Here is a 16,381-nt window from a genome sequence, read left to right as displayed (position 1 = left end):
AATAAAAGGACATATAGAATAAAAGGCAAGCAAGGATGAAACCTTGGAAAATAGCAAAATTTTAAGTGTGGGTGGGAGAAATTATGTGAAGGAGATCAGAAAGAGATAGTTATAGAGGTAGGTGAGTCATGTGGCTAGTATCTCAGAACACTGGCCAGATTTTAAGAAGGAGGGAGTGATAGGCAGAGTCAAATGCAGGGAGAGAAATCTGGTAAGATACAGTCTAAGTGTTGTCTGAATAGTCTGGAGTGTGCTGTTTTGATAACCTTAGGGAACACAACGTGTGGAGTGGTCAGGAAAGAAGATTGACTGGCGTGTTGAAGGGTGAGTGAGAGGTGAGAAAGGGAAGATGAGGGAATAGAGTATTCACTGGGTGACTTAACTTTTCAAAGAGTGTGAGAAAATCTAGAGAAGTTAGGACCAGAGAGCTCCAGGCTTGAAAGAGAAGATCCTGTCCTCCAGTAGAAGGAGGGCCCCACACTCTAAGACTGGAGGAAGAACAGAGGGATCATAGGTACATTATTTATTGGAGGGAAGGAGGCAGGGGGAGTTTCAGCTGCATGAGTTCCATCTAATCAGTGAGGAAGGACTGATTAGGAGGAGAGGCTGTATATTTCATTCTAAAGAACACATGCTCTGACACTTAGTAGTTGTCACATAACTCACTAGTTGTGTGATGTCTGGAAAGTAGCTTAACCTCCCTAAGATTCAGTTTCTTTATCTGTAGAATGGGGATACCAGTGCTGATCTCATCGGGTTATGAGAATCAAATAAGATCACTACCCTAAAGCTAAGCACAGTGCTCCATCTAGGCAAGCTCTCAGTATATGTTAGCTGCTGCTATTGTTGTCACTGTTGATCGTGAAGGCTGCAGGGGATATCTGAGGTGGTGACTAAGAAGGATTTGAGAGGTAGTTGATGAAGAACAAATAAAAAGATAGGCAAATGTTATTGGTAACCCAGCTGGGATGGATGAGGAAGTGGCATGAGGCAGAGTAACATTTCCCCCAAAGATTTGAGTGTATTTATGATTGTTTAACATTTTCAAGTGAGCTCTGTGGAGGCAGAAGTTTGTCTAATGTTCTCACTGATGTATTTCCAAAATCTCAATTCATTTGTTTAGTTAATTTCTGTTTGTTTTAAAAGACATTGATGGGTTTATAATTGTTGAATGCAGAAGCAGAAGTTGGTAGTTTGATTGCAGTTCTAATGGAAGCCTGCTCTATCCTTGCCTTTTACCCAATTATGAAAGCCTTTAAGTGACAAAATTACTTAGGGATGATCCCACCTTTTCTCATGTCAGGTTATATAACTATAAGGAAATTTAGGGAATGAAATACTAAGATGGAATAGTAGTGACTTTGATATATGTAACACCTGTAATTCCTATACCCCTGAGTGGCAGAAGTGGCCATCGGCAATGCTTTCGTTAATTTCCCTCACTTTCAAGTGTCCTCCTATGAAAACTGATGTTAACAAGTGCTGTGCAATTGGATATGATGATTATATGAAATGAAGTGTGTGAAATACCTGGTGTACACCTTGGCACAGAATGAATAATCAGGAAGTATTTCTTTTCTCTCCCATATTAGCTAACACAGTCACTGGTGTGGGAATGGATTCATGCAGAGAGTATAATATAGAAGAACTGATGTTAGATTGAAATTGAGGGGTCCTGAATTCTCATGCCATCCATATTACTCATTTTCTATGAAACTTTAAGCAGTTCACTTTAAGTCATCTACCAAATGTATAATAGTAATTTTCCTACTTTCCCAATGGGATTATTGTGAGGATCAAATGAGATCAGACATGAAATGCTACCTGAATGTAAGGTGCCATTAGTTTGGTCCTTAAAACCACCTGAAAGGCATTCTTATCTTAGGATGAGAGTACATCATGGCTTTGGAATTTGTTTTAGCATTTTCAGGCCCCATTTTTCTGTGATGGCACAAGAAACTCAGCAGCCTACTTGAAACACAATGTATCAGGGGCGCCTGGGTGGCGCAGTCAGTTAAGCCTCCGACTTCAGCCAGGTCACGATCTCGCGGTCCGTGAGTTCGAGCCCCGCGTCGGGCTCTGGGCTGATGGCTCAGAGCCTGGAGCCTGTTTCCGATTCTGTGTCTCCCTCTCTCTCTGCCCCTCCCCCGTTCATGCTCTGTCTCTCTCTGTCCCAAAAATAAATAAAAAACATTGAAAAAAAAAATTAAAAAAAAAAAAAAAGAAACACAATGTATCACCTATTATAACTGCAAAACATCAGAACATCCAGATTTCCTCTGTATTAACTATATGCTATTGTATAAGAAATTTTCCCAAAACCAAGTAGCTTATGCAACAAATATTTGCTATCTCATAGTTTCTGTGAATCAGGAATACCAAGACATATCCTGGGGTTGAAGACATCTTCAGGCTTGAATGGGGCTGAAGAGTATGCTTTCAAGAGGGTGTACCCACATGGCTATTGGCGAGAGGCCTCTGTTCTTCCCACAGGGCTCTCTTCTCATCCAGAGTGAGAAATCCAAGAAGAACAAGGAGGGGGACACAGTACCTTGTGCAACCAAGTGTCTAAAATCACACACCATTAACTGTATTTTTTTTCAAGAAGCGAGTTAAGTCCAGGCACAGTAAAGGGGGAGTTGGGGTAGAGACTAGTCTCCTTCCCTTGAAAGGAGGAATGTGAAAGAATCTGTGGACGTATTTTAAAGCCACCACACTTTTTCATAGAGTCAAGGAGTGATCATGTGGAGTCCCCTTGGGCATCAGCGGAGTGTGTGGCTGCCTTACTGGTCAGTGATACATTTAGCATGAGGAGACTTATTCTAATACAAATATTAGTTCAATTTATTGAAAGATCTCTAGTGTAAATGGTTTATTTGATCCTTTCCAGGAGATGGGTTTTAGTAAGTAGACTAGGGAGGATTTGGAGAGTAAGTACAGGGATGGGGGAGTGGCCAAGTGGGAGAAGGACAGAGAATTAGCCCCTAAAAGCACAGCTTTACAACTACATGTGTTTATGGAGAGCTGGGCTATGAGGCCTGAGGAGGACTAAACTCTTTGAAAAGTGGCAGTAGCAGCAGCAGCTCGATTGGTGGACAGATGACCTAAAAAAGTAGTAACGATACTGGAAATGTTCCTCAGACCCTGCAAAAGAAGAGCTCTCTCCTCAGAACCGGAGCTGGGAATACAGCCCGAAAGAGTGAGTGGGTTCACAAGAGTAAGAGAGGGTTATTATGAGAAACCTTTCCAAGTAGATTTCAACTTTGGAGAAATACCAAGCTGTAAATTCATCTCAGACATTTAAAATGCATTAGATGCCACCACAGCCCTGGCTGTCAATTCAGCCAGCATTTACTGAGCAGCAATTGTGTGTCAGATGCTGTTCTTGTGGCATACACATTTATCAGTTCATTCAATCCTCCAAAACACTGTATGGGAAGTTTAATTATTATTCTCCTTTTATAGGAGATTAGTGCTCTGGAAGGTTATGTTCCTTGTTCAAAGTCACACAGGTAGCAAAGGGAAAAACTGGGATTTGAATCCAAGTTGTTTAAACTTTATTAGCTTTAATTTCTTAAATGAGAAATTGCAAATGCAGACATATCAGGGATTAAAAAAATATTTCTTAAAACGTGGTATCTCCCTAACTAAAAGACTGGTATCTGCCTTGTTCCATGAAGAGTACCTTGCTCTTGACAACACAGTTCAAAATGAGGGTGATGACTTTCAGATCTCTTCCGCGCATTGATATCTTTCTCATTCAGAGATGAGGCTGTGTGTTTCCCACAGCAAACTGCCCACCCTTATTGAACATTCAGGCTATACCCAATCCCAATGCATCTTCCACTATGTAACAACTAATGACAGCCTAAGTACTCAAACAGGGCAACCTAAAATTACAAAATTTCAAATACTTGATTTATAATTAGACTTTTAATTAAAATGTCAGTAATTTGATATCTTTTTCATAAACCTTATCTGTAAGAATTTGCTCATTCACCATTATTCCTTCAGGGGAAAAAAAAAATTTGCTCTTTCTCCCTCCTGTCTCTCTAAGACTTTTGGTTTCTACCCTTGCCCTGCAGGCCTGTGTGCCATTCATCCAGGCCTTCCTTCATTTAGCCAGTAAAATGCATTCACTTTTTCAACATGCATTTATTGAACATCTGCTATGTGCTAAGCACTTTTCTAGTCACTGATGAACCATTGTGGGTTGTGAGCCAGCCACTGTGCTTGGCTCTGTGGGTGCAGAGATGTTGTGTAAGACACCACCACTCTAATGGAAAAATGCAGCATAACAGGAGATGTGATGGCATTTCAGGTAAGATACAGCGGAGATGTATGAATATTTACATCTCTAATATTAATAGTGCCATTATTATTTACAGTATATAATATACTATTATTACATATGATATATCATTTTGCCTAGGGGTCATAAGATAGAGGAGAACCATGTCAGATAAAAAGTAGGCTTGGGGAACCTGGGTGGCTCAGTTGGTTAAGCGGCCAACTTCGGCTCAGGTCATGATCTCGGGGTTCATGAGTTGGAGCCCCATGTTGGGCTCTGTGCTGACAGCTCAGAGCCTGGAGCCTGCTTCAGATTCTGTGTTTCCATCTCTCTCTGCCCCTCCCCTGCTCATGCTCTGTCTCTGTCTCTCTATCTTTCTCAAAAATAAATTAAAAAAAAAAAAGTAGGCTTTCACCAGACAGTCATTGCATTAGTCTGGGACTGGATCCCCTGAGATGTAGCTGCCAAGAGAGGATTAAATGTGTAAGTACATCATTAGGGGAAAGAAGTGAAAGAGAAAGTGCAATGTGATGCAGAAGAAACTGGGAAAGCTGTTAGACCACATGTCTGGCCCTGAGTAAGGGAAAGAGGGAGGGAAAAGTCAGGTGGAAGTATCCTAGACCATTGTATGGTCCTTGGAAAAAGGAGCCAAAGTTGGCCTCAGAAGAACTCCCTGCCTTCCAGAAAAGATCTGCCTTAACATCTCTGCTGCCCTCAGGCATGGTCTGGGAGGAGCCCAGGAGAAGTAATCAGAGCTCAGTGTCAGAACTTGCATCTCTGTCTCTCTTGGTCGATACTGTTCCCTGTAGCTGCAGGTCTGGGAGGCACCTTGTCACTGTGAGGCCAGAACTCCAGGCAAGAGGACAGATTAAACAAAGGATTTGCTTAAAGCAGCTTAGTACACTTTAGGAGAACAACAAACTCAAAATGGCTGGAGAGTAAGGTGCATTTTGGTTGGGGAAATGAGGAAGCAAGAAGGGCAGCTATTGAGAAAAAATACTGGAGAGGGTCAGTAGCCAAATTACAGAGTCTAGTGTGTAAACCTAAGGGATTTGGGCAATGAGGAGACATTGGGGAATTTTAAGTAGGGAAGGGACCTAATCAGGTTTTAATAAATCAGTGGATGGGTTAGAAGATATGATAAGAAACAGGGAGAGGAGGTCAAACAATTTATATTCCGAACTATCATAGCCACATTAGAAATACTAGCTCAGGGAGTTGCTTGACAAGTAGAATGAAGATCACTCAATTACCAAGTATGTGTGAGGAGTCTTTGATTCCCAGATTTCTAGACAGAGGAGCCATTCCCTCAGCTAAGGACTGTGTAAAGAGACACTGGTTGGGAAGCTAAAATGTCTTGGACAGTGTGGCATTTGAGGTCTCTCAGCACTGTCTTACCTAGCGCTGAGACGAGAACTCAAGGCTTGAGATGCATGCTGGGGAGTTGTGAGACTTTCTTTCTCAGGAGACATTTTAATGACACAGCACAGTTGGCCGACTGCCTCAAATCTTGTAAGGAGAGGGTGTTAGTGAGCTTGCTTCTCTTCATCTGTGTCTCCCTTTTGACCTTTGTCTTCTGAGCAGAAGTTAGTAAAGAGAAAAACAGCTACAGATTAATGTAACAACTATGAGATCATGAAATTGCAGAATTAACTTCTCCCAAATGGACAGGTACTCCATCAGCCCCATCCTTGTCTTTGTCTTTCTTTGTTTTGGGAGAACACAGCCTTGCACTTTCCAAACAGATATGTGGAGTGAATCTGCAGACACTGGTCAAGAGCACCCCTATCTCTGGACAGCTGCTGATGGATGGGTGGCCAAATGTATCTGACTTCCTTGTCCCAGCAGGGCAGAAATCACCAACAGAAATCGCCAGAATCTCTGATAAAACAATGTGCTTTGCTTCCAGACCTCCTTCTTATTACTTAAGTTTCATGCCATTAATTCAGGCAACATAAAAATTGCCAACCAAAATTGTATGCATAAATCACACAATCTTGGGGCAAGGGAGAAGAGAAAGAAAGATCAGTGTGATTCTCTGGGGGATGTGAAAAGGGCTTAAGATCTCATTTTTAAAACTACCTGCCCTGGGAGATGTGCAAAGTACTTCATAGCATTTTTTCCTTCCCCTTTTCTCCTCCTCTTTTTCTTCCTCCTCCCCCTCCCCTTCTCCTCTTCTTCATCTTTATCTCATCTTCTTTTTTTTAAAGTAAATTTAAACTTTATTTACTTATTTTGAGGGAGAGGAAGAGAGAGAGAATCCCAAGCAGGTTCTGCACTGTGAGCATGGAGCCCAGTGCAGGGCTTGAGCCTACAAACTGTGAGATCATGACCTGAGCCAAAGTCAAGGGTCAGACACTCAACCGACTGAGCCACCCACGTGCCACTCATCTTCTCTTTTTTTAAAGTTTATTTATTTATTTTGAGAGAGACAGAGAGAGCATGATCAGGGGAGGGGCAGAGAGAGAGGGAGAGAAAGAATCTCAAATAGGCTGAGTGGTCAGTGCACAGAGCCCAATGAGGGGCACAGAGCCCAATGAGGGGCTCAAACTCATCAAACCGTGAGATCACAACCTGAGCCAAAATCAAGAGTTGGATGGCTAACTGACTGAGCCACCCACATGCCCCTATCTTCATCTTCTTTTAATTCACAGAATCCTTAATGATCAGCCCACTTCTTAGTTCAAAACACACTAATGGCTGTCCCTCTTGTTCATCATAAAAACCCAAGCCTGCACATTGGCCTACAAGGCCCCCACACACCAAACCCTCCTACCTCCAGTTATTTCTTTGCTTCCTCCAGCTTCTCCTCCTCCTTCCCTCAGCTGCAGCCACACTGGCCTCCTTGATGCTCTTGGAGCCCTCAGCAGTGCTCTGGCGTCAGAGTGTTTGTGCTTGCTGATCCCTCTTCCTCCCAACCACCTGTCACCTGGCAAGTTCCTAGCACACACAAATGGCAATTTCCCTGACCACTCCATTCAAAATTGCAGCTCTTGTTCCCACATCATCCACATCCTCTGCCCTGTTTTATTTTTCTTTATAGTCCTTATCACCTTCCCATGCACCGTGCAATTTCGTTATTTTCATGTGTTGCCAATGTCTTCATACTAAACTGTAAGGCATGGAGTTTTGCCGCTTTGATTTCCCACGGTGTCATCATCACATTGCAACAGTGCCTGGCTCTAAAGGGCCAATTCTTCATGATCCCCATTCATAGATGGGGTGACTTAGCTGAGAACACTGAGATCACTTTCCCAGGTCACATGATCACTACACAGTGAAGCCTTAAATTCAAACACAGATTGGTCTGGCCCCAGGATCCACATTCTTTTCTCCACATTGTGGCTTCTTTCCTTTCCAAATTGCTAATTAAATACTTTCCTAGTATCAGGGGATGGCTTCCATTCAGAGAATGGCCACTCTCTAGACTCTGAATTCTTGGTCAGGGAGTCAGATTGTGAGAAAGGCCAAGAAAGGAAAGAAATGACATCAACACTAGCGTAGGGGTTCTCCATGCTCACAGGAGTGAAATGCCCAGCACTTCATGAGATCGCTGGAAACACCCTTCCCCACCCCCAGTCTGGATCACAGGCACACAGGCTGTGGGAAAACTGGTGACACACACGTGCCAGCCAAGAGTTCCACGTAGATTGCATTCACAGATGTCTAATTGAAGCTTGCTGTTTATTAACAGAAGCTGCTTTGCCATTCAGAAATGGGAGTTAATCAAAATATGGCAAATGGCGCACCTTGAGAAATGTCACTCCTTATCATGATTGCATTTCCATATTTTTTCCATGTTTGGTGCGTGTATGAAATGCTTTTAGAAATTATACACTACTCACACCAGCCCCTGGTGGCAGGATGCATCTGAGTCTGTTTGGAGGATCTGGCAGAAACGGTATTGAACCATATTTCAGTGCAGCTTTATGTGCTGCGCATAACCTACATTTCTATAGCAATCGGTTAGAAGCAGAGCAATTCCTGGCACTTCTAGCTCACACAGAGCCCCGGAGAGCCCTGCTCCCTTCTCCCTTCCCTCTCTGTCAGTCATCAGGGAGTAAAGGTCAGGGGCTGGAAGCAGATAATTATGCTGCCTCAGGAATCAGTGTTTCCCTCTTAGAACCCTTGGAATGTAATTCATTTCTCATGTCTTTCTTCTCAGGTATTAACAAAGTCAACAAAAAAAAAAAAAAAAAAGATTTTTTTCCCCATCAGGACTTGCCAGCCCTGATTGAGAGCAGTCAGCATGAATTTTAATCACAATGTCTATTTTTCAGCCCTGAATTTTCCATAATCAATTGCTTTTTGTTTATTAATTGAAAGCCAATATGTATAGGGTTTTAGAATTGCTGGATATTGACCCCTAGGAGACTACTCATTCACATTCAGAACCTGGCTGGTGTGTGCTTCTCCATAGAGCCCAAACTTATGTAAGAGGTACATTAGAAGATGATTTTTTCTTGTTGAAGTGATTCACTGTGTGGTTCTTTAAATGGGTTAACTTGTGCTGTAAATTAATTTACACAAAAGAGAGTCGAATCCTCTCTCATTATTTATTTATTTTTTAAAGGAACAAATCTATATCAGAGGTGAGATACAGGTGGATTCTCCTTATATTGACCTTTCTTTCTTACCGTGTGCCTCAGGGCTTTGCTCTGGTTTGTTTTCCTCTAGTTACTCTACCCTGTTTACATTTCTGAGGTGGGTGAAGGAGGTTGTGATGTCAGGGGCATGTTCACATGAGTGTGACTCATTGCATCCCCATAACTTCTCCGAGGGGAAAAGACTATGGTGATGGCATTTGAATAGGCACACATTGATTGTTGTTTGTTTTCCAGGATGTAGTGAGGGGATGTCAGTGTTTCACAGGACTACTGGAATCAGAATAAAGCATTCTTTGATTTCTTTTCTACTTGGCACTCCCTAACACTTCTTCTCCCATTTACTGATTGTATTAGTTTGCTAAGGTTGCTGTAACCACCACGGACTGAGTGGCTTATAAAACAGAAGTTTATTCTGTCACTGTTCTGTAGGCTAGAAATCCAACTCAATGTGTCAGTAGGACCGTGCTCCATCTGAAGGTACTGGGAAAAGATGTTTGAGGCCTCTCCCCCAGCTTCTGATAGTTCCTTGGCTTGTGGTAGCCTAAAGCCAATCTTCACATGGTGTTTTCTTGATAGACATAACTGTGTCCAAATTTCCCTTTTCTGGAAGAACAGTGGTCAGGTTGGATTAGATTAACTCTACTGCAGTATTAGCTCATCTTAACGAGTTACATCTGCAATGACTCTCTTTCTAAATAACGTCACATTCTGAATACTGGGAATTAGATCTTTAACATATGAATGGGAATCACATAATTCAGTCCATAACACTGACCATTTTTATCTGTTGTTGCTTAACAAATTATCCCTAAACGTGGTGCCCTAAATATTTACTATCTCACAATGATTGTGGGACAAGAATCTAGGCATGGTTTATCTAGGTTCTCTAGCTCTGGGTTTCTTCTAAAGCTTTAGTCAAGCCTGCCTTAGGGGTGAATCTGTCTACAGTCTCACTCAGGTGATTGTTGGCAGGATCTGGTTCCTGGTGAGTGGTTGGAATGAGGGTCTCCATTCCTTATGACATACTGGCCAGAGGCATTTCTGGGCATGGACAGCTCATAACAATCTGAACAAGCAACATGGCAACAGACAGTGTGGGAGGTAACAAGATGGAAATCACAGTGTTTTATAACCTGATCTAGCAATAATACTGTCCATATTCCATTTGTTAGAAGCAAGTCACTGGATCCAGTCCACACTCAAAGGGAGGGGATCTCAACAGGACAAGGATACCAGGATGCAAGGATCTTTGGAAAGCACTTCTCAGATGCTGCTTACCTTGGTCTGCCCTCTGGGCCATCCTTTTTCATGAAAGCCTGTGCACGTTTGTATCCAGCTAGTTTGGTGGGCTTGCTTCTTGCCAGTAGACTTTCTAGGGTCGGCCAACCTCATTTTTTATTGTCTCTACTCCTTTCAATCCAAAATACCACTGTTTCTACTGATCTAATTTTCTCAAAAACTCTGAGAGATTTCTGTGAATCTTATTGGGGTTTGCTGTACTAGAAAAAAAAAGTCACATCCTGAAATCTCTTAGAGAAAAGCTTTTCTCTAGTTTGAATTTTGTTGAGAAGGCTGAAATAAAAGTCCTCATACTTCCCAGGGGTCCTATTGTTCCCGAGACAACTTGTATGTAGTGCCCTCACTCTCTTCAGCAGCCCCTTGTGTGGGACCCACTAATGGTCTGATCCTTCGATCTTTTTGAAGTCCTAACCAAGGGCAATGCTGTCTCATTCAGCTTTATTTCTAGACCACATTTTCCTGGCAACCTGGAAGCCATTTCTTAATTTTAGCATCTTTTGCTATCTAGAGAAGCTGAGAATTTTCAAAATCATCAAATCTTGGTTCCTTTTTGTGTAACAGTTCTTCCATCAATCTGTCACTTTTGCAGTTTACTGTAAGCAGTAAGAAGAGGCTGCAACACAGCTTGAAAATCTCCTGGGCAAGATCACTAAGTTCATTAGTGCTGGTCAAGACAAAATTGTCAGGTGGAATATGTACTTTAACAGCCGTCCCTCTCCCCAAACCCTGGGAATAAATACATATGCTCCCTGTGGCATCTCCCTGCTCTTCTCCCCGCCCCCCACTCTCCACCCCCTCTGACTTCATTGCCCTTTGTAGTTCCTATGTTTTTAGAACCCCCAGTCTGAAAAACATCTTGTTTCCAATAGTTCAAGTATTAGATTCAAGTCCTTGGACACTTAGAGGTCTGTAGTGATAGATTCATCTTACAAGCAAACCATTGACAATGCTATAGTTAGCTAATATGCTATTCCCACTACATTATCTCAATTAAAAAATACACCATAGACTTTAAAGAGTATTAAAGTCATATGGTTATATAAAGTTATAACTCTAATGATTTACATTTGAATAGTTTTTCCACTAATTTTACCATTTACAAAGGGCTTTCATTAATCCATTTATTTGTCACCAAAGTCCTATGCAGGAGTTGTCTTAACCTCAGTTTAGAGAATAGAGACCTGGGGCTCAAGGAAGATGAGTCATTTTATATCTGTTGCATGATTTAGATGGTGTCTCATGGCACCAGGACTCCAGACTACCCCAGTGTACCCTACTCTGCATCATAGAAGTCCTGCAGGGACAATATAGAGGATATAGTTATTTGGAGTGGGGATCATGATGGGAGGATCCTTTCACTAGGAGGATTTCTACATGTGCCTCAATTCTCTCTACATCATTGACTTTGCCTATTATAGACACTGCAAGGACTTTTGTAGTCTGTGATTTGTTGTTTTGGTCCAGAACCAACCCAGGTGCTCTGGAGGATGCTGCATCAGGCCACGGCCTCCCAGAGACTTTCTGTGAGCACATGCTGACTTTCTTGATCCCCTTCTTTGGCCTATGTATAAGACAGAGTTTTGCTCTGTTTACAAAATGTACTGACAGCTTTCAGTAGTGGATTTGAGCATCTTCTGAAAGGGTTGACTGTTTATAGTTGGTGCTGGTTAACAAATAAACTCTGAGCCTGAAGGGGGCGGGGGGGAGAAAGGAAAAGAAAATTAGTACAGAATCCTCTTTATCTGTGGATTTGTCATTTTGGAGTTTGCTATAATTTAGATGAGCTGACAGAATACTGCTGAACTTGGAATTGAATGTCTTAAAGGATTGAGTCTGTCTCCATGGCAGCGACGTTGGCCTGGCCCCAGGATTTCAGCATGTTGGAGGTGAAAGATCCTGGAGAATGGCTTTGCCCATTTCTCCATTGAATAGCTGAAGAAGTTGAGGTTTCCCAGATGAAGCTACACTTTCAACATAGCCATTTAGTTGTAATTCCAGGCCTAGATTTTAAATTGAAGGCTCTTTCTGAGTTCACTTGTTTTGGGGTTTTGATAATAATATAATAAGTGTCAAATAACTAGTATGAAAATTGCATTATCATTGTAGTATTATTTTTACCACCAGCAGGCCAGTCAGGGTACCTGAGTCCTCCCTGTCCCCTCAGTGACTCTTGCATTGGTACAGACCCCATGCCTCCTCTGTCAGCTTCTAGACCTCTTCCTCTCCATCCCAGCCTGGCGTCTCTCCCTGAAAACTGGCTACATCTCATCCCACCATACTTTCCAGTCTCCTTCCTAGCAATCAGCCTCACACAGTATATCTTTTCTGTTTTTATCATTTCAGTCCCCTGTCCTTCCCTTTCCCATAAGCTCCCTACATACCCCACCAAGACATGCTTCTGCCAGCTCATTCCTTTGTTTCTACTACTCTGCTTCACGGACTTCAATTCCTATCTGCCCAAGGGCCAGCTTGAGGAGTGGCTTTCCACCTCTACAGTTGCTGACCTGGGCATACTAAGAGTCATTTGGAATTGTTGGCCTCCAGGTTCTCAAAAGGCACATACCCCAGGACATTTGCATATGAGTGGAAGGAAAGGAGGACAGCATCTCAAGGGTTTGGACGTTTCCTCTCTCCTAATTCCTAAACTTACAGTCACTAAAATGTTTGAGAGAGGCTACACATTATTTGAGCATAATAGCAGGCATTCTCTCCATTATTTTTTCATTTTATCTTGCATTTTGAGAAAAATTAATGGAATTTACATGATTGTAGGACTTTTAAAAAAATGAATTTGTCAGGGAGCCTGGGAAGGTAGCAGAGTAGGAGGATCCTAAGCTTACCTTATCCCATGGGTACACCTAGATCACAGCCACAGCAGTGTAACTAACCCAGAAAATAACCAAAAAACTATCAGAACAGACTCTCTGCAGTTAATCATAGAGAGTAGACCACATCGAAAATGGTAGGAGGAGCAGAGACACATTCAGGAGCCAAACTCCCTGTGAGACCAGCCACAGACAGGAGGGACACCAAGAGCACAGAGAAGGGTGAGGAGCAGACACACACCTGTACCCCAGACAAGAGAGACCTCTACTGGGAAGATGAGTCCCTATAATATTTGGCATCAAAAACCAGAGGGGCTTAACTATGTGAGTTTTTACAATGAGTGAGGCTTAACTCTGAGTACTTTAAATTTCAGCAGGCTTAGCTCTGTGAGAGCCACAGAGCAGTAGGAAACTGAGTCCCTGCACTTAAACAGCCAGCATAACAAACAATCCTGTGAAGATAAAGCATAGAAGCAGCAGTTGAAAACACTTGGGGTATACTGGAAAGATATTTATTTACTGATCTCAGAACGTGCACTGGATGGGGAGGATCTTTATGAAACTTCTCCAAGAACAAAAGAGCTAGCGGGTGCCATTTCTCCTCACCCCCCAACCTTCAGCCTAGATACCTGGAAACCTGCCAGAACCAATGTGCAAACACTCACACCTAGCTTGCTAACAGCTTACCCTGCCTGTGTGTTCTCCTGTAGATCTGTCCCATCCAACCTGCCCCACTTGGTGGGAGTCCCTCCAAGATGGCACCTGAAATTCTACAAGCAGCCCCAATAGTGGCCAGCACTACTCCAACATGATTCTTGCCCTAGGAAGAGGGGAAGGTAACCACACACATCAGTTTGACTGTACCCCTAGCAATGAGTTAGTGGCAGACATCTGATCTCACTTTTGGCATTTCCCACCAACAAAAACCTCACAGGGGACAGGGAAATAAGAGAACCCTGTAGTTTGGAGTCACTGCAACCCCAACAGACAGACTGAGGGAAGACATCTGATCTGACCCAACTACAAGACCAAGGCAGACCCAGACTGGTCTCTTAAGGCACAAGGACCAAACCCGTTCTGCAACAGGCAAAGGGGGCCATTGCAGATGACTGGATTGAAGGCAAAAGCATTTCAATCACAACATAATGGTGCACAAAATATATGAGACACCCCTGAGTCACCTGGTTCTGGTGTACAGGGGACACTGCACTGCAGGGCACTACAGGACCTCTTCTTCATAAGACCACTACTTCCAAGATCGGGGGATGTAGATGACTTTCCTAATACATAGAAACAAACACAGAGAATTAGAAAAAATGAAGATACAGAGAAATATGTCCCCAATGAAAGAGTGTGACAAAATCACACCAAAGGGCTAAATGAAATGGAAATAAGCAATCTACCTGAAAGAGAGTTCAAGGTAATGGTCATAAGATACTTACTGGACTTGAGGAAAGAGTGGAGGACCTCAGTGAGACCTTCAACAAAGAGATAGAAAATATAAAAAAGAACCAATCAGAGATGAAGAACTCAATAGCTGAAATTAAGAATACACAAGAGGGAATAACTAGTAGACTAGAGAAAGCAGGACAGATCAGCAACCTGGAAGACAGAGTAATGGGAAGCAACCAAGCTGAATAACAAAAAGAATAAAGATTAATAAAACAAGAATAGATTAAGGGAACTCAGCTACATCATCAAGTATAATAACATTTGCATTATAGGGATCCCAGAAGAAGAATAGAGGGGAAAGGGCGCAGAAAACTTATTTGAAGAAATAATACCTGAAAACTTTCCTAATCTGGGGAGAGAAACAGAAATCCAGATCCAGGAAGCACAGAGAGCCCCAACAAAACCTACCCAAGAAGGTTCACCCAAGACACATAGAAATTAAAATGACAAAAGTAATGAAAAAGAATTTTAAAGGCAATGGGTGAAAAGAAAATAATTTTATACAAGAGAAACCCTATAAGACTATCAGCTGATTTTTCAGCAGAAACTTTGCAGGCCCGAAATGAATGACATAATATATTAAAAGTGATGAAAGGAGGAAACTTGCAGCAAAAAAAAATATTTCACCCAATAAGGCTCTTGTTCAGAATAGAAAAATAGATCTAGCCTTTCAAGAAATGTTAAAGGGAAGTCTTTGAGTGTAAAGAAAAATAGTGAGAAAATTATGAAAGGGGGACACCTGGGTGGCTCAGTCAGTTAAGTGTCTGACTCTTAGTTTCAGCTCAGGTCATGATCTCACAGTTTGTGAGTTCAAGGCCACATTGGACTCTGTGCTGGCGGTGTGGAGCCTGCTTGGGATTCTCTCTCTCTATCCCTCTCTCTCTGCCCCTTGGCTGCTCACACACACACTCTCTCTCTCTCTCTCAAAATAAATAAATACACTTAAAAAAAAAGAGCAAATTATTAAAGGAAAACATTTTTCACAGGTAAATACAAACTTAATAAAAGTCATAGATTAATGATTTATAAAAACACTATGGAGGAGTGCCTGGATGGCTCAGTTGGTTAAGTGCCCGACTTTGGCTTAGGTCATGATCTTGTGGTTCATGAGTTTGAGCCCTGCATCAGGCTCTGTGCTGACAGCTCAGAGCCTGGAGGATGCTTCGGATTCTGTGTCTCCCTCTCTCTCTGCCCCACCCCTGCTTGCATTCTTGTCTCTCAAAAGTGAATAAACGTTAAAAAAATTTTAAAAACAGTATGGAGATTAAAGCACAAAAGGAATAAAATCAATTATATGTATAAAAGTCAATCAAGGGACTCACAAAATAAAAGGATAGAAATTATGACATCATATATGTAAAACATGAGGAGAGAGTAAAAATGTAGGGCTTTAGAATGGGTTTAAACCTAAGCAACCATCAACTTAATATAGACTGCTATATGCATGGGATGTTATATGTCAACCTAATGGTAACCACAGATGAAAAGCTGGAAACCTATAACAGATATGTGAAAAATAAAGAGAAAGTAATCCAAGCATATTACTAAAGAAAACCATCAAACCACAAGGGAAGAGAGTAAGAGAAGAAGGGAACAGAGGAACTACAAAAACAACCATAAAACAAGTAACAAAATGACAGTAAGTACATACCTATCAATAATTACATTGAATGTAAATGAACTAAATGCTTTACTCAAAAGACAGAGGTGACTGAATAGATAAAAAAGCAGGACTCATCTCTGCTGCATACAAGAGACTCACTTCAGACCTGAAGTCACTTGCATATTGAAAGTAAAGAGATAGAAAAACATTTACCATACAGATAGAAGCAAAAAGAAACCCAGGTATAAGTATAGCAATACTTATATCAGGCAAATGAATTTTAAAACAGACTGTAACATGAGAT

Source organism: Panthera uncia, chromosome B1, assembly GCF_023721935.1.
Source record: "Panthera uncia isolate 11264 chromosome B1, Puncia_PCG_1.0, whole genome shotgun sequence".
Classification (NCBI taxonomy): Eukaryota; Metazoa; Chordata; class Mammalia; order Carnivora; family Felidae; genus Panthera; species Panthera uncia.
The sequence above is the reverse complement of the archived record's forward strand: the minus strand, read 5'-3'. Positions refer to the sequence as shown.